This window comes from Brachyhypopomus gauderio, unplaced genomic scaffold (assembly GCF_052324685.1).
Source record: "Brachyhypopomus gauderio isolate BG-103 unplaced genomic scaffold, BGAUD_0.2 sc208, whole genome shotgun sequence".
NCBI lineage: Eukaryota > Metazoa > Chordata > Actinopteri > Gymnotiformes > Hypopomidae > Brachyhypopomus > Brachyhypopomus gauderio.
In genome coordinates this window covers 53,038-67,499 of record NW_027507029.1, presented here as the reverse complement: position 1 = coordinate 67,499, position 14,462 = coordinate 53,038, and positions in this window count along the sequence as shown.

Sequence of the window (14,462 nt, the reverse complement as noted above, 5' to 3'; positions counted from 1 at the left end):
TCTTAGATGGTACCTGAGAGACCTTAGATAGTAAACGAGGGATCTTAGATGGTACACAAGTGTTTTTAGGTGATACCTGACATATCTTGCTTGACACCCAAGTATTCTTTGATTGTACCCGAGGGTTCTTTGTGATTTCCTTGAATAGTATACACACTCCCTTAAAGGGGTGTTTTGTTAGCTAAGAAAGTAGTCTTGAATTTTCATCTGTTTAGCATCTGCCTGACGGTGGTGTAGAGAGGCCTGAACATTTCAGAAACTGTTCTGTAGCATTGTCCACACGTACAAACACCAGCAGGTCTTGGTCCTCAGAGATCCCTTTCGATCGAGCGATAGCATGCGATCAGAGGCCTGTGTGATGAAGACATACTTCAATCTGATTCTGGATTACCCTCACAACTTATTCAGATCCCATTGTCTGATATTACTGGATCTATTTATCCACTTATGCTAAACTGATGTTTGTATACTTTTTCAACAAAGATATGGTGTTGGATTACTTTGTTTAAGACATTAATTCATTGCATTATGAATAGTGCATTATTTACAGTAAGTACATTATTTACATTACATTAAGCAAACAATTCTGTTGTGTGTCTCATATTTTTATGACTTGATGATCTGGCAACATTTAAGGTCAAATTTATAAGTGGGAGGTGTAGATTTAGTAATTGTGTTATATGCAAAAGACATAGGAGACATAACATCAGGAGGCTATAACAACATGGCAGTGTTTATCAAATTAAGTATGTAATGCATTCAACCACCATTTCAGTCTTATATAAACATCTGGCATGCTGCCGTGTGTCATACACTATTACGCAACTCAGTATCGTGTGCCGTATCTGACATTCTGTCACGTTCTGAGATGAGCAAGCATCATGTCACTCATCATGAGGTTTAACATCAACGGATGAAATATGTAGAGATGTTTTATCTCCACAGTGAAGCCCAGTCAATTGGTACTTGAACAGATGACAATGTTGCACAATTGATGCCTTGATAGTTTGTGATTGTCAATAATCCCTATAATCAATCACCACTGTTCAGACTTTTGAAGAGTAGTAATGATGATCTTCTCACAGCTTAGTCGAAACATGCGGCATACACTCCAGACTCTACTGGGGGAAAAAAACAGCCGCTCGTCCTGTTGCCGCAATTCTGCGCGTCGCCACGACGCCCGCCCATAGCCTCATCCCCATCTGGCTCACGAGCTGCACTGAGTGTCACACACTGGTCTGAGGAGGGGGGGGGGGAGACTCCAGAGGGGCAGGGGGGGGCCCAAAAATGTCATCCTGGGTGGGTGAGCATGCACGCACGCATGTACACACGCATGCAACTGGCAGACTCACACACACACACACACCCGTACACTCACACACTTACAGACTCACACTGACTCTCTCTCTCTCTCTCTCTCTCTCTCTCTCTCTCTCTCTCTCTCTCTCTCTCTCACACACACACACACACACACACACACACACAGATGGAGTGGATGCCCGGTGCCTCCACAGCTCCTCTGCTGGCACTGAGTCTATGCACAGTCACTATCTATGTCTCACACTCTCTCTCTCACTCACTAACAAACACAAACACACACACAAACACACTCTCTTTCTCTCTCTCTCACTAACAAACACAAACAGAAACACCCTCTCTATCTATCTATCTATCTATCTATCTATCTATCTATCTATCTATCTATCTATCTATCTATCTATCTATCTATCTATCTATCTATCTATCTTTTATGTGCTTGATTATAGACTTTCTTTCAGTTTCACCGTCTGTTTTACTCAGAAGTGCTAACCCTTGAAGAAGCAGCTGAGATAAGTCTTGCCTGTTTATGCCCAGGACTTCAATATTTACATTTTCTGATATTCAGCGTTACAGAAATCATTTTTTTCTACCCCTAGCAACAATTTAACTAAACAACTACACTACAAAAGAACAGGTTTATTTTAGTTCTGTCAATCAAATCCGTATCTTACAAACCCTCTCCCTCGCTGCCTGTCTCTCTCCCTCTGTCTCTTTCGCCAGCAACTTCTTCAAGATCAGATTTGAATATCTCTCCTCAGCACTCGCTGTTTTCTGCCATCTGTCACAGATGACAGTGAAGTCTCTGGGCCAAACCTCCATTCAAAGGCCCCAGAATCCTTGCTCTGCATTCCAGGCACACACAGTGAGACCCGGGGCCGAGGTTTCCGTCTTCTGTCACACAAAACCACTCACAGTAGTTGCTGAGGCCACTGGCACCAACCACAGACCTGCTTTTCACCGTCCACATCTGAGTCACACATTATACAAACAGTTCAGCAGCCCAGGAAAATGGACTCCCGAGTGGCTGCGGTCCAAATCGTCACTTAACCAGGCTTAGCTCGGCCGCGGGGCGGTTTCGGGTTTGAATTCCAGTTGTGCCACGTGCTGTCCTTTTCTCCATCGCTAAGCAACATGCCCAGCCAACGACACACCCGCACGGTCCATTTCTTTGCAGCCTTGTCCAAGATCAGCAAGTCAGCTGACAATATTCCACAGCTGGCAGAACACGCTAATAGGTTTTATACGCCATGAAGGAGAGAGAGAGGCTGATGGAGAACCTCGCCCATGTCACTACTGCACGGTAGGAGAACAGCACTGTGTCTGTTGTACTGGGAAACGTCCAATGACCATAATAAATAAATAAATAAAAGTACATTCTATGCAACATCTGATCGTCCCTCGGCTGACCCGTGCTGAATGAGGAAGGTGAGAACAGGTAAGAGGCGTGTGCTCATCAGGACTGCTGATTAAGCGTTTGTTTGAGTGCATGTTTTTTTTTTAAGATGGTCACCCTGTAGGCAGGATTTAACAAACCTTCAAAGCCGTAATGTGGCATTAGCAAGACCAAGAGCTGCATGTGTGCTTACCACAGCGATGGTGCACAAACACAAAGGCCACATGTCTGCATGGCAAAAGGAACTCGGGATATGATTTATGCAAAACAAATTTCAAAGATATGCAGTACGGCTTAAGGTTGTTGAAAAACCTTACTCTCAATTTACAGAACATCCAGTTTTTGAAATATTGTGTAGGAATGTGGAAAGTATAGGTACACACACACACACACACACACACACACAGCCGTACGTGCATTTGTAGTTTCTCATGCCCGTCAACATTGCAAGATTGCAAGCTTGTCCTCTGTCCAGCTGAGAGAACTGTAAACGCACAACCTGTTGGCGAGAACCCAAAATGGCATCAGCTGTCTAAATCTACTGCAGGCAGAAAAACCCAAGCGCGAGCCGGGAGCGACGATTCAATAAAACATCAGCCTGAGATTCCAGCTGTGCGGTGTGAAGCTGCTGGTCAACAGAGCGGCAGGGCCCATGTTGTGGCTGGAGCGGTGTTAGGAAGATCTCCCTTCTGCCATCACTAACGCCTCACCGCCCGTGTTTAGGCTCATTTCAGAGCTCGAATAAGGGCAGGAAGCAGCATGTGGGGGTTCAATCTAAAGCAGAAGTGAACTGATCCTGGAATCACACGAGCAGAGTAGGTGAAGGGATGGTGATTTTTTTTCTCTCATGGGATTGCACAAGATAATATGAGATTGTATGAGATTGCATGAGATCTTGGACACAGACCAGTGAAGCACTGGACGAAGAGTTCACCTTTCAGATGAGCACACACACACACACACACACACACCACACTTATGAAAGCAGGCTAGCTGAGACTGGGTGGGCACACTCTCTCTCCTCTCCTTCAGTTCTCTCTCTCTGTCATGGCTGTCCTGCCCACACGCACCACTTCCTTTCTGGGTCAACACCAGCTCACCTCATGTTCACCTCTTATCAAAATGTATCAACACACACACACACACACACACACACACACACACACACACACACACACACACACACACACACCCCTACTGAATGTGAACTGACAGTCACATTTCTCACCCAGGCAGCTTGTCAGCTGGGCTACTTTTATTAGAAAGCACCTTGACTACCTCACATAAGTTTCCTTATACTTCATCACACGTACTTGCTGGTTTCAACACAGCCTTTGGAGTTCCAGAACGCCATTTAAATGTGACTTTGACTGTGAGACTGAGGTTATGTACCCATGAGTTACATACACCATGATGCGCTGAAGAAGTTCACTTTTTTTCATCTCACTTTGTCCGTCGGCATTTGGTTTGCTTGGATGCACGCTGGTTATTTCATAATTTCTCCCTATGAACCTCACAGAAGTCACACGTGTCCGGGGCTGCTGTGCTCTCACCATGGGCGGAGCCTCCAGCTCCAGTTCAGGGAAGGCGGGGCCTGAACTCCAGGCCCAGGATCAGCAGCACTAGGAGTCCCACAGAGTGTCTCTGGATGGAGCTAATTGCAGTGGAGGAGGCACCTGGAGCAGAGTGATCAGACCAGCACCGCTGAGTCAACAAGCCACTCGGCACCGGTGGAGTGGGGGAGAGGGAGGGGCTGGAGTGGGGGAGAGGGAGGGGCTGGAGTGGGGGAGAGGGGGGGGGCTGGAGGGGGGGAGAGGGAGGGGCTGGAGGGGCTGGAGTGGGGGAGAGGGAGGGGCTGGAGTGGGGGAGAGGGGGGGGCTGGAGTGGGGGAGAGGGGGGGCTGGAGTGGGGGAGAGGGAGGGGCTGGAGGGGCTGGAGTGGGGGAGAGGGAGGGGCTGGAGTGGGGGAGAGGGGGGGGCTGGAGGGGGGAGAGGGAGGGGCTGGAGGGGCTGGAGTGGGGGAGAGGGAGGGTTTGGAGTGGGGAAGAGGGGGGGGGGCTGGAGTGGGGGAGAGGGGGGGGCTGGAGTGGGGAAGAGGGAGGGGCTGGAGTGGGGAAGAGGGAGGGGCTGGAGGGGCTGGAGTGGGGGAGAGGGAGGGGCTGGAGTGGGGGAGAGGGGAGGCTGGAGTGGGGGAGAGGGAGGAGCTGGAATGGGGGAGAGGGAGGAGCTGGAGTGGGGGAGAGGGGGGGGCTGGAGTGGGGGAGAGGGGGGGGCTGGAGGGGCTGGAGGGGCTGGAGTGGGGGAGAGGGAGGGGCTGGAGTGGGGTGAGAGGGAGGGGCTGGAGTGGGGGAGAGGGGGGGGGCTGGAGTGGGGGAGAGGGAGGAGCTGGAATGGGGGAGAGGGAGGAGCTGGAGGCCCTCTGCCATGCAGGTCTGCGTGCGTGGGGCCCACGGTTGGGGCACGTGGGGCCGCAGGTGTGAGCCGCCCTCTTAATACAGGATGTTGTCATGTAGTGTCGGGTCTCCCTTATCAGACACCACTGCTCCATTAGAACCTTTAGGGGAACGTTGGAATCTTGACCTCATCCAGCAATGCATGGAACTTTGATATGGGCCATGAATTAATAACACCACTCGAATTAAAAGTGGCTCCTGAACTAAGAACACCACCCTGATTACTAAAACAGTTCACAGTAGCAGCAAGGGTCTATTCCATGATGCTGTGTTTACAGCTTTTTACAGTGTTTTTTCTGTTTCTGATGTGAAGATTTTATGTCTCACATTGTGTATAAGATGAAGATTCGGGGCTGTTTTTAAAGTCCACCTCCGCTCCATTCATCAGGCCAGGGGTCGGTCCGCCGTGCTGCCGTGATTAACTAACGACCTAAATCACCCCAGGCTGGACCCTGGGCAGCGGTGGGTAGCCGGGGTTCTCACACCACCACGGAGGAGCGGACCGCCCTTGCGTCCAGAACGACGGCGGCCGCATGCTGAATCGTCCGAGTGGCGTCCGACTCTCTGACCTTCAACGGCTCTCATGCCTTGCAAATGTAATCAAACAGCGCTGCTCTCCTCTTCTCACACACACACATACACACACACACACGCCCTACGCCACACCGACAGGAGCTGCACACACACACACATACACACACACACACACACACACACACAATACTGCACTGAGGAACTACACACACTCGCCCTATGTCACACCAAGAGAAGAGGAACTAACTGCACAAGCACACACACACACACACACACACACACACACACACACATATATATATATATCTCCTGGGGGGAGATACATCACCTTACCCTCTAACATATATAGCAGGTCACTTCTTAAGAGCTGGAGAGGGAGTGCAAGAACCTGGCATGCAGCCACAGAGACAGTAGAGTAGAGGTGTAGAGGTAGAGGTGGGCGCTGCAGGACAGTAGAGGTGCCGCAGGACAGTAGAGGTGGGTGCTGCAGGACAGTAGAGGTGGGCGCTGCAGGACAGTAGAGGTAGGCGCTGCAGGACAGTAGAGGTAGGTGCTGCAGGACAGTAGAGGTGGGCGCTGCAGGACAGTAGAGGCGGGCACTGCAGGACAGTAGAGGCGGGCGCTGCAGGACAGTAGAGGTGCTGCAGGACAGTAGAGGTGGGTGCTGCAGGACAGTAGAGGTAGGTGCTGCAGGACAGTAGAGGCGGGCGCTGCAGGACAGTAGAGGCGGGTGCTACAGGACAGTAGAGGCGGGCGCTGCAGGACAGTAGAGGCGGGTGCTACAGCACAGTAGAGGCGAGCGCTGCAGGACAGTAGAGGCGGGTGCTACAGGACAGTAGAGGCGGGCACTGCAGGACAGTAGAGGCGGGTGCTACAGGACAGTAGAGGCACTGCAGGACAGTAGAGGAGCTACAGGACAGTAGAGGCGAGCGCTGCAGGACAGTAGAGGCGGGGGCTACAGGACAGTAGAGGCACTGCAGGACAGTAGAGGAGCTACAGGACAGTAGAGGCGGGTGCTACAGGACAGTAGAGGTGGGCGCTGCAGGACAGTAGAGGCACTGCAGGACAGTAGAGGTGGGTGCTGCAGGACAGTAGAGGTGGGCGCTGCAGGACAGTAGAGGCGCAGCAGGACAGTAGAGGCGCTGCAGGACAGTAGAGGTGGGTGCTGCAGGACAGTAGAGGTGCTGCAGGACAGTAGAGGTGGGCGCTGCAGGACAGTAGAGGTGCTGCAGGACAGTAGAGGTGCTGCAGGACAGTAGAGGTGTGTCACTTCCTTTTTCACTCCATCGTTTTTTCATAGAAGGCTACCTTAGTATGCTTGTAGAAAGCAGGTATTTGGATCATTTGGAAGCCGATCACACAAGCACTGTGCCCACAAACACAAGCACAAAAGCACACACACATACACACACATGCACATACACACACCCCCCACTCCTCCTTCACAACCAGCAGGTGGAATTCTGTATGCATGGCTAGGCCTCTTGGCTGCAGCGGCAGTTGCTAGGCGACAGCAGAGGGGAGCTGACATTAGGAAAAGCAAATTGACCACAGGAGGGCTAATCTAGCATGAAACAGCAGCTGGTCGGCCACTCTCCATCAGTGGGCCAGCAGCGGGCCAGGGCCGGGCGCCTGTCAGAGGGACGGCCCTCCCGGCCTCCCCGGCATGCTACCAGACCCAGCAGGAGGCCCGCAGAAAGGGCCCCGCTCGAGCGCTAAGCCTTTCCCCATACCCAGTACACCCAGACGCCACGCTGGACATCAACATCTCCCATCCCCTGGCCCCGAGTTCCAGAAGACCAGATCTCTGGACCCAATTTTGCTCATATAGCACATCTGTCCACAAACTGACCATCGGTCTGGTTTGGCACAGAGTGGATTCCGATTGGACGTGGGGCGCTCTCATGCCAGGAAGTGGTTTGAGTGACAGCCCTACATCACAGTGCGTGCCTCTGGGAAATGAAGTCTGGCAGCGCAGGGGCTCGTAGCTGTGGAGAGTGCAGCAGTGTCCGCATGCTCCGACCAACGCCTGACGCTGTCAGCACCTTAACAATGCCGAAGACATCTGTCAGTCTGACTGGTGTCTGGTGTGCAGATGGACCCTACTGAGCAGCAGCTGGGGCTCTAAACAGGGCCAGCAAAGAGGGGGAGACATGAATGTGAACAACTGCAAGAGGTTAATTCAAGGACAAACCGTGGCTAAATATCACCTCAAGTGTTTTAGATTGTAGGGCTAACTGTACAGCTATTGTATAAATTGTGTAGTAACGCAATGCATGCGTGTTTGTGCGTGCGTGCGTGTGTCCAAGAGAGAAAGAGAAAGGGGACATGTGAGGTTGCACTCAGAGCTAAAGAGCTCACACAGTTCAGCAGTTCATGAAGTGAGGAGAGAGAGAGAGAGAGAGAGAACAGTGCACCATAAGAGAGCAGTAAGAACAGAACCCGGCTCTAATGAGAGCCTAGCTCTACCTCCATGACAAAACAACTCACTGTAATGATGTGGTGGGCTTCCCTGCCTGCTGTCTCTGGGTAGGGGGTCTCCTTCCTGTCAACACACTGCCTGGATAATCACAGGTCATCACACACACTCACCGCAGCCTAACAAAGCAGCCCAATCAGACTCCCATTACCTCGATTAAGGGTCCACTGTAACTGCATTACGGCCCCTCCGCACGCCTTACCAACTCAACTTCACGTCGGCAATAATTGTCACGCTGGCAGGGTTTTTATGGAGCACTGCACAGAGAGGTGCGGCAGGCCTTTATAATCTTCGTGGGTTAGCACGGGAACATTATGCCTAACACGGACTTGATAGCAGAAAATGTAATAAGGTTCGTATAATCTGATACTCGGCATGTTTTAACGTGTAATTCAAAGACATAGGGATCTGATAATGAAGGGCAAAATGTTGCCAATGTGTTGTGCAGTGTAGTAGGGATTTTATCAGCTGTTTAAGGTCTGCTTCGAATACAGAACATACAGACCAATGCAAATACCTATAATACTGAACATGATACTTTTTTTTAATGAACGTGCCAGAGTATAATCTGGATATTCGCCATGTTGTAGGTTTTCTTAAAGTGGTAATCGTTTGCTTTTGCCTAGTCATGCTTTGTTGTCAGTGGTAAAGTTTCAGAAAGTAAATGAATGAAGTAAAAGCATGTGACTAAGCTTTTAACCCAAGTGAGAACAGGCACTGAACTTCTGGTTTTGAATGGATTTCATTAGTCTTTGACTGCCACAATTCCTGTAATATATTCCTGAACAAAGTCCTTAATTTACAGCAATTACAAGTGTTTGACAATTTTGTCTATGCCTTCGTTACAAAAGGATCCCTTTAGATGAAATTCAAATCATATCTGATTTAATTTTGCTGTCTTGCATAGAGCACAGATTATTTCATTTAAATCACTGATAGTTCATTTAAATCACTGATAGTTCATTCTCTGTATGAAATATTAGCTTGTTTTTATACTTTCCTTTCCCCATATTAAAAACAATAGAACATTAACGTCACAGTTACCATTTAAAGATTCAATTAATTGAAATACCACATAGAAAAATGGCATCTTTTATGCATTGTGCAGCGTTTCTTTTTGTGCTGTAAACTCTTTTGTCGTTTTGAAGCCCAGCTAACAATAGCAGCGTGGAGAGATTGGCAGGTCAGTGTTGTTGTTAATGAGAAGTTTGGGTTGACTTCCCATGAGTTGGTGGTGAGATGTTTTCTAATAACAGGCATTAAACCCGTGCTCCGGAGTGCCCGGCTTCCCCATCATTAACCTGCAGTCCACACTCAAGCGCCAGATAGGAGTCCACACTCCACTTTATAAAACAAGCCCACAGGTGAGTCACACTCAATCAAAACACACACACACAAACGCACACAGAGGATTATGACTCTGAGAGAAATGTTTTTCTACTTTACTGTCAGAGCCTATCCTTCAGGGTTTTTTTTTTTTTAGATAAAATGCATATTCTAGTACACACTCTGTTTCTGTCTGAAGTCAGTCTGAGGACTCAAGGACTAAAAACTGACCTTCCCATAGTACTGATGGCAGGCAGAATACATTACCGCTGTAATTTGGCCTTATTAAACATGCAGTGATTAATTAATGATTAAGATCAGATCATGTTTTGTGGCTATGCTGTAATCACATGAAGAGGCCGGAGAGGTTGTTATGGAGTCCGAAATGTCCTACCACAGTCCTTAAGAGCACTAATACAGCATTACTAATGCCTATTACATGCATTAAAAGTTAATCTAGCATACCCTATCCCTGTCACAAAGTTTCTAAAATGCTTAACAAACTGAGCTCTGTGCGGCTGAAATCACAAAGGTGAAGTGTGAAGGGAAGTCAAAAGGTAGGCCTGTGCAAGTCGACGAACACACGCGATCTTACACACAGCAAATGGACGTTTTGCAGCCGCTAATTGGAGCATGGAAAAGACCATCAGCAGAGCGCGAGGATGAGTGGCCACTGGGGGCAGCGCGGATCGCTCCGGGGGACTCAGGGTCATTACACCGCTAATGGAGCCATATGGCCCGCAAAAACAAACAGCAAACAGCCCCGTTCCCCCTCAATAATAAGGTCATGCGATGTCTTTGCTTATTTGGCTTGAGACCAGCGGGAAGTTTGCGAGAAAAGACGCGGCCATTTCAGCATGCTGTCTTCTGCTTGTAAATGGATTCATTTAGCGGGCTGTGCCCTCGGCAAAGGCAAAAGTAAAGTCATGCGGAGAGGCCGGGGGCATGGAAGACTCCGGCAGTCCGAGATGGGGTAATATGGATCAGCGGGGAAGTTCGGTCCTAACGGCTCACAAATGGAGGAGAGAGACATTAAGGCCACAAGCCTCGTAGGGCTGTCTTTGAGTCCTCCGGTTCTGAATGCATGAGCAGCAGGAATGTTTGAATGGTTTATTCACAATATAAGGCTTCTTGGCGTGCTTTTTTATAAGATAAATGAAGGACAGACACAAAATGAGCAACTTTTGAATAAGTAGACCTAAAGCCACCGGATCACCACGTAGTTTCAAATTCGCATTATAAGTGAAGATTTTCCTCTGTTTAGTTTCATTACCAACTATTACTATTACTATTACTGTCACTATTACTGGTGACAGCCTAGCTCAGATTCTATTGTTATAGGTTAACGTCGCTGGCTTCGTCTTGTTTATTTTAAGAATAATATAGTTAGATTAGAATTGTATCACAATTCAGTCAGAAATCAGCAAACCAAACAATCATAGAAACTGTGGCTGTGTTCGAAATAGTCTACTACATACTACTGGCATACTGATCGAGCCCCAAATCAGTATGCCGTATGCATTATGTGACTAAAATGAAAATTTCCAGTACGCGAAACATACCCGGATGACCTACTACTTCCGCAAAATATTCCAGTACGCGAACAGAGCTATCTTCGTGGTGTACTGCATCCCATCATGCAACGCTACGTTCATGTGACCCCGTAGTGTGCTTTGCTTTTGTTGCATACTGGAAACTGTACTGCATACTACTACGAGGACCAGTATGCAGTATCCAGTATATACTGAGTCCAGTATGCAGTATCCAGTACACAGCCTTTATGTCCTCTGAAAACAAATGGAGTGTGTGATCTGGTCACCTGTTACACCCACTGGTAATGGCCACGTGCTTTGCACAACCAAGCACAAGGATTTACGCATACCCGTTATAAATCACTCCAAATAAACACGCAAACATATCACCCGCCCTACTCATTCTGTTGGAACCGCTTTTTGTTGTTGTTTTTTATTGCGCATTTATGCTGCAATTTCCTATGATGCAATTTCCTAAAAGAAAATCACTGAGAGCTAAGCTCCCTGTCTGGGAAAAAAGCGTCCAAAGACAGACGCTAGGAGCGGGTGACGGTGCTTACTTACAACACACAAATTCCCTCGTTTGTTGTCTACACAAACTCTCACATAAAGAGCGTAGCAGCCTTTAAATTGGAGCAAACAGGCACAGAGGGCCGACTCGCACACAACACAGACTGATGCTGTACGACTTGCACAGTGCCTGTGGTCGGCTGCTAACACGTTTCCGGAGTCCTAAGCTTTTGATCCCGCTCGTGCTGCCACTGACCGTCATTAGCGGCCCCGCCCCCTCCGGTATTTATCGGTAATGCCGTTATCGCTGCTTTGAAGGCCGCTTTGATTTGGGCGGCTGCATTCCGCGTGCGTTCAAGGACTCCCCGCTCTTGGTTTCTCTGTGTCGCCTGGTCTCTTTAGCGTTTCGAGTCCCCCGGCCACTCAGCCTGGTTGCTAGATCCCAGCATTCTCACACCGTTTGCTCTTCTCTGTGTCGCCTGGTCTCTTTAGCGTTTCGAGTCCCCCGGCCACTCAGCCTGGTTGCTAGATCCCAGCATTCTCACACCGTTTGCTCTTCTCTGTGTCGCCTGGTCTCTTTAGCGTTTCGAGTCCCCCGGCCACTCAGCCTGGTTGCTAGATCCCAGCATTCTCACACCGTTTGCTCTTCTCTGTGTCGCCTGGTCTCTTTAGCGTTTCGAGTCCCCCGGCCACTCAGCCTGGTTGCTAGATCCCAGCATTCTCACACCGTTTGCTCTTCTCTGTGTCGCCTGGTCTCTTTAGCGTTTCGAGTCCCCCGGCCACTCAGCCTGGTTGCTAGATCCCAGCATTCTCACACCGTTTGCTCTTCTCTGTGTCGCCTGGTCTCTTTAGCGTTTCGAGTCCCCCGGCCACTCGGCCTGGTTGCTAGATCCCAGCATTCTCACACCGTTTGCTCTTCTCTGTGTCGCCATTACCTCGACACATTACCATTTGGGCCTCTTCTTCAAGAGGTGCCGCTCTCTGCTAAGAGGGGTTTTGAAACGCGACGGATTTCACGTCGCGACTGATTGGGCTTGGCGTGACATTGTTGTAGAGCCAAACAGAACTTGTACCAGAATTATATTTTAGAAAACGTTTTTATAGAAAGAGTCCAAAACCAGACTGACTATTATGAAATCAGTTATTAGAAGGAAGTTCATATTCTGTGATGGCCATGCAGTAATTATGAGCTAGATTATTGACAGGGCAGCTTTCACGTATGCAATCTTAAACTTGCTCACCTTCAGATTAAACCTAAAAGTTGAATGAAGTCCTTCGGAGACCTTCAAGGCATCGCAATTCCCTTTTAACCCATCTGAGCCCTGTTTTTTTCCCTGAGCCGTGGCAGGGATTAGCGCTAGATCTGAGTCACAAATGTAAATTCCAATTAATGATGCCTCTCTCCATAGCGCTGAGTGTAATGAACGAGAGGAATGGTCAATGAAGCCCTCTGCACTGGAGAGAGGCTGTAGTGCTCTTTAGCGCTACCATCTCCATCACTCCATCTCCACGGCAACCTCTGACTCCTTGAGGTGTTTGCAGGTGGAAAAAATAAGGGGGGAAAAAACCCCAGCAAAGTAGAGTCCTTAATATTCACATGCAAATGGCAAGGTTTGGGGTATTAGTTGGGGAGAACTTTGATGTGACATTAGTCACGCAGTGCCACTGCAAAGTAAGTATATATAAAATATTTAAATATATAAATATATATAAAACCCATACAGAGCGTCTATTTTTATCACCACGTTGCTGGTTCCTCATATGTGAACACTGCACTCAAGATGAAGAGGAGGAAAAAACTCCTTTCTGTCCGCACCTCTTTTCAGGAATGCATGGGCCAGCTGGTGAGTTTTTGATGTGTTTCGCTTTAATACAGACTCAAGCTTGTCTCCTGTTTGAACTTCTCTCTCTTTCACCCACTCCCAGATCCTCTCTCTCTCCATCTCTCTCACTCTACCTCTCTCTTTCTCTCTCCTGTCTCTCTTTTTCCCTCTCTTTCCCTTTCTCTCAACGCCCAGCTCTGAGGCAAAATCCTTCTGGGTCCCAATTAAGACTCAAAGCTGCTGTTCTCTGTATGATAACAACACCAAGCATTGACAACATGCTACCTGTCAACCAGAGCATCAACAGTCACCATCTGTTCCTGGGCAAATTGTCTTCATTACACACAAGCTCCACAATACAGTTCACACACACCCACACCCACAAATGCAGAGAGAGAGAGAGAGAGAGAGAGAGAGAGAGAGAGAGAGAGAGAGAGAGAGAGAGAGAGAGAGAGAGAGAGAGAGAGAGAGAGAGGGCGTGCATCATATCATACTCCACTCTCATTACATGGGCATGTTGCTCAAACTGAAGAGCGCAGTATTAATACTCCATGTGCCCTGTTCCATGTTTGCGTTTTGATTGGGGTGGTTATTTCAAAGGGCAGTCTTGCTTTTAAACCATTTGGAATCATGGACTGTGAAAAAGACGGGTCTCTCTTTGTGACTTGTAAAGCAACAGCTAATTAAAATACAACCCTGCATCGTAGGTAAGCACAGTTGCACCCTCACCCCCGTTACTCGTAATAGCTCGCGCAGTCAGAGCAAATTATCCTGAGGAGCTGATAATAGATTTTCTTCACTAATTAGAACTGATTCCCCCCCTCTCTGGTCTATTAATCAGAGGATGAAAATGCTTTGTAAGGAAATATGGGGGAAGCATTTGGCTGTAAATGGGAAGACTGCTCTCAACTCTCAGCTCACCTGACAAGGAGACACTGAGTGAGACCAGACGGGAGCTTTAGCCTCTGCCTTACTCAACAAATTAGTTTCAGGGGACTTAAATTGCGTTGCAATTCACACGTCTCCGTGACTAACTTTCATATTCTGCTTGAGAAAAGAGACTTTTTCAGTAACTTTTAAGACTGATAAATGA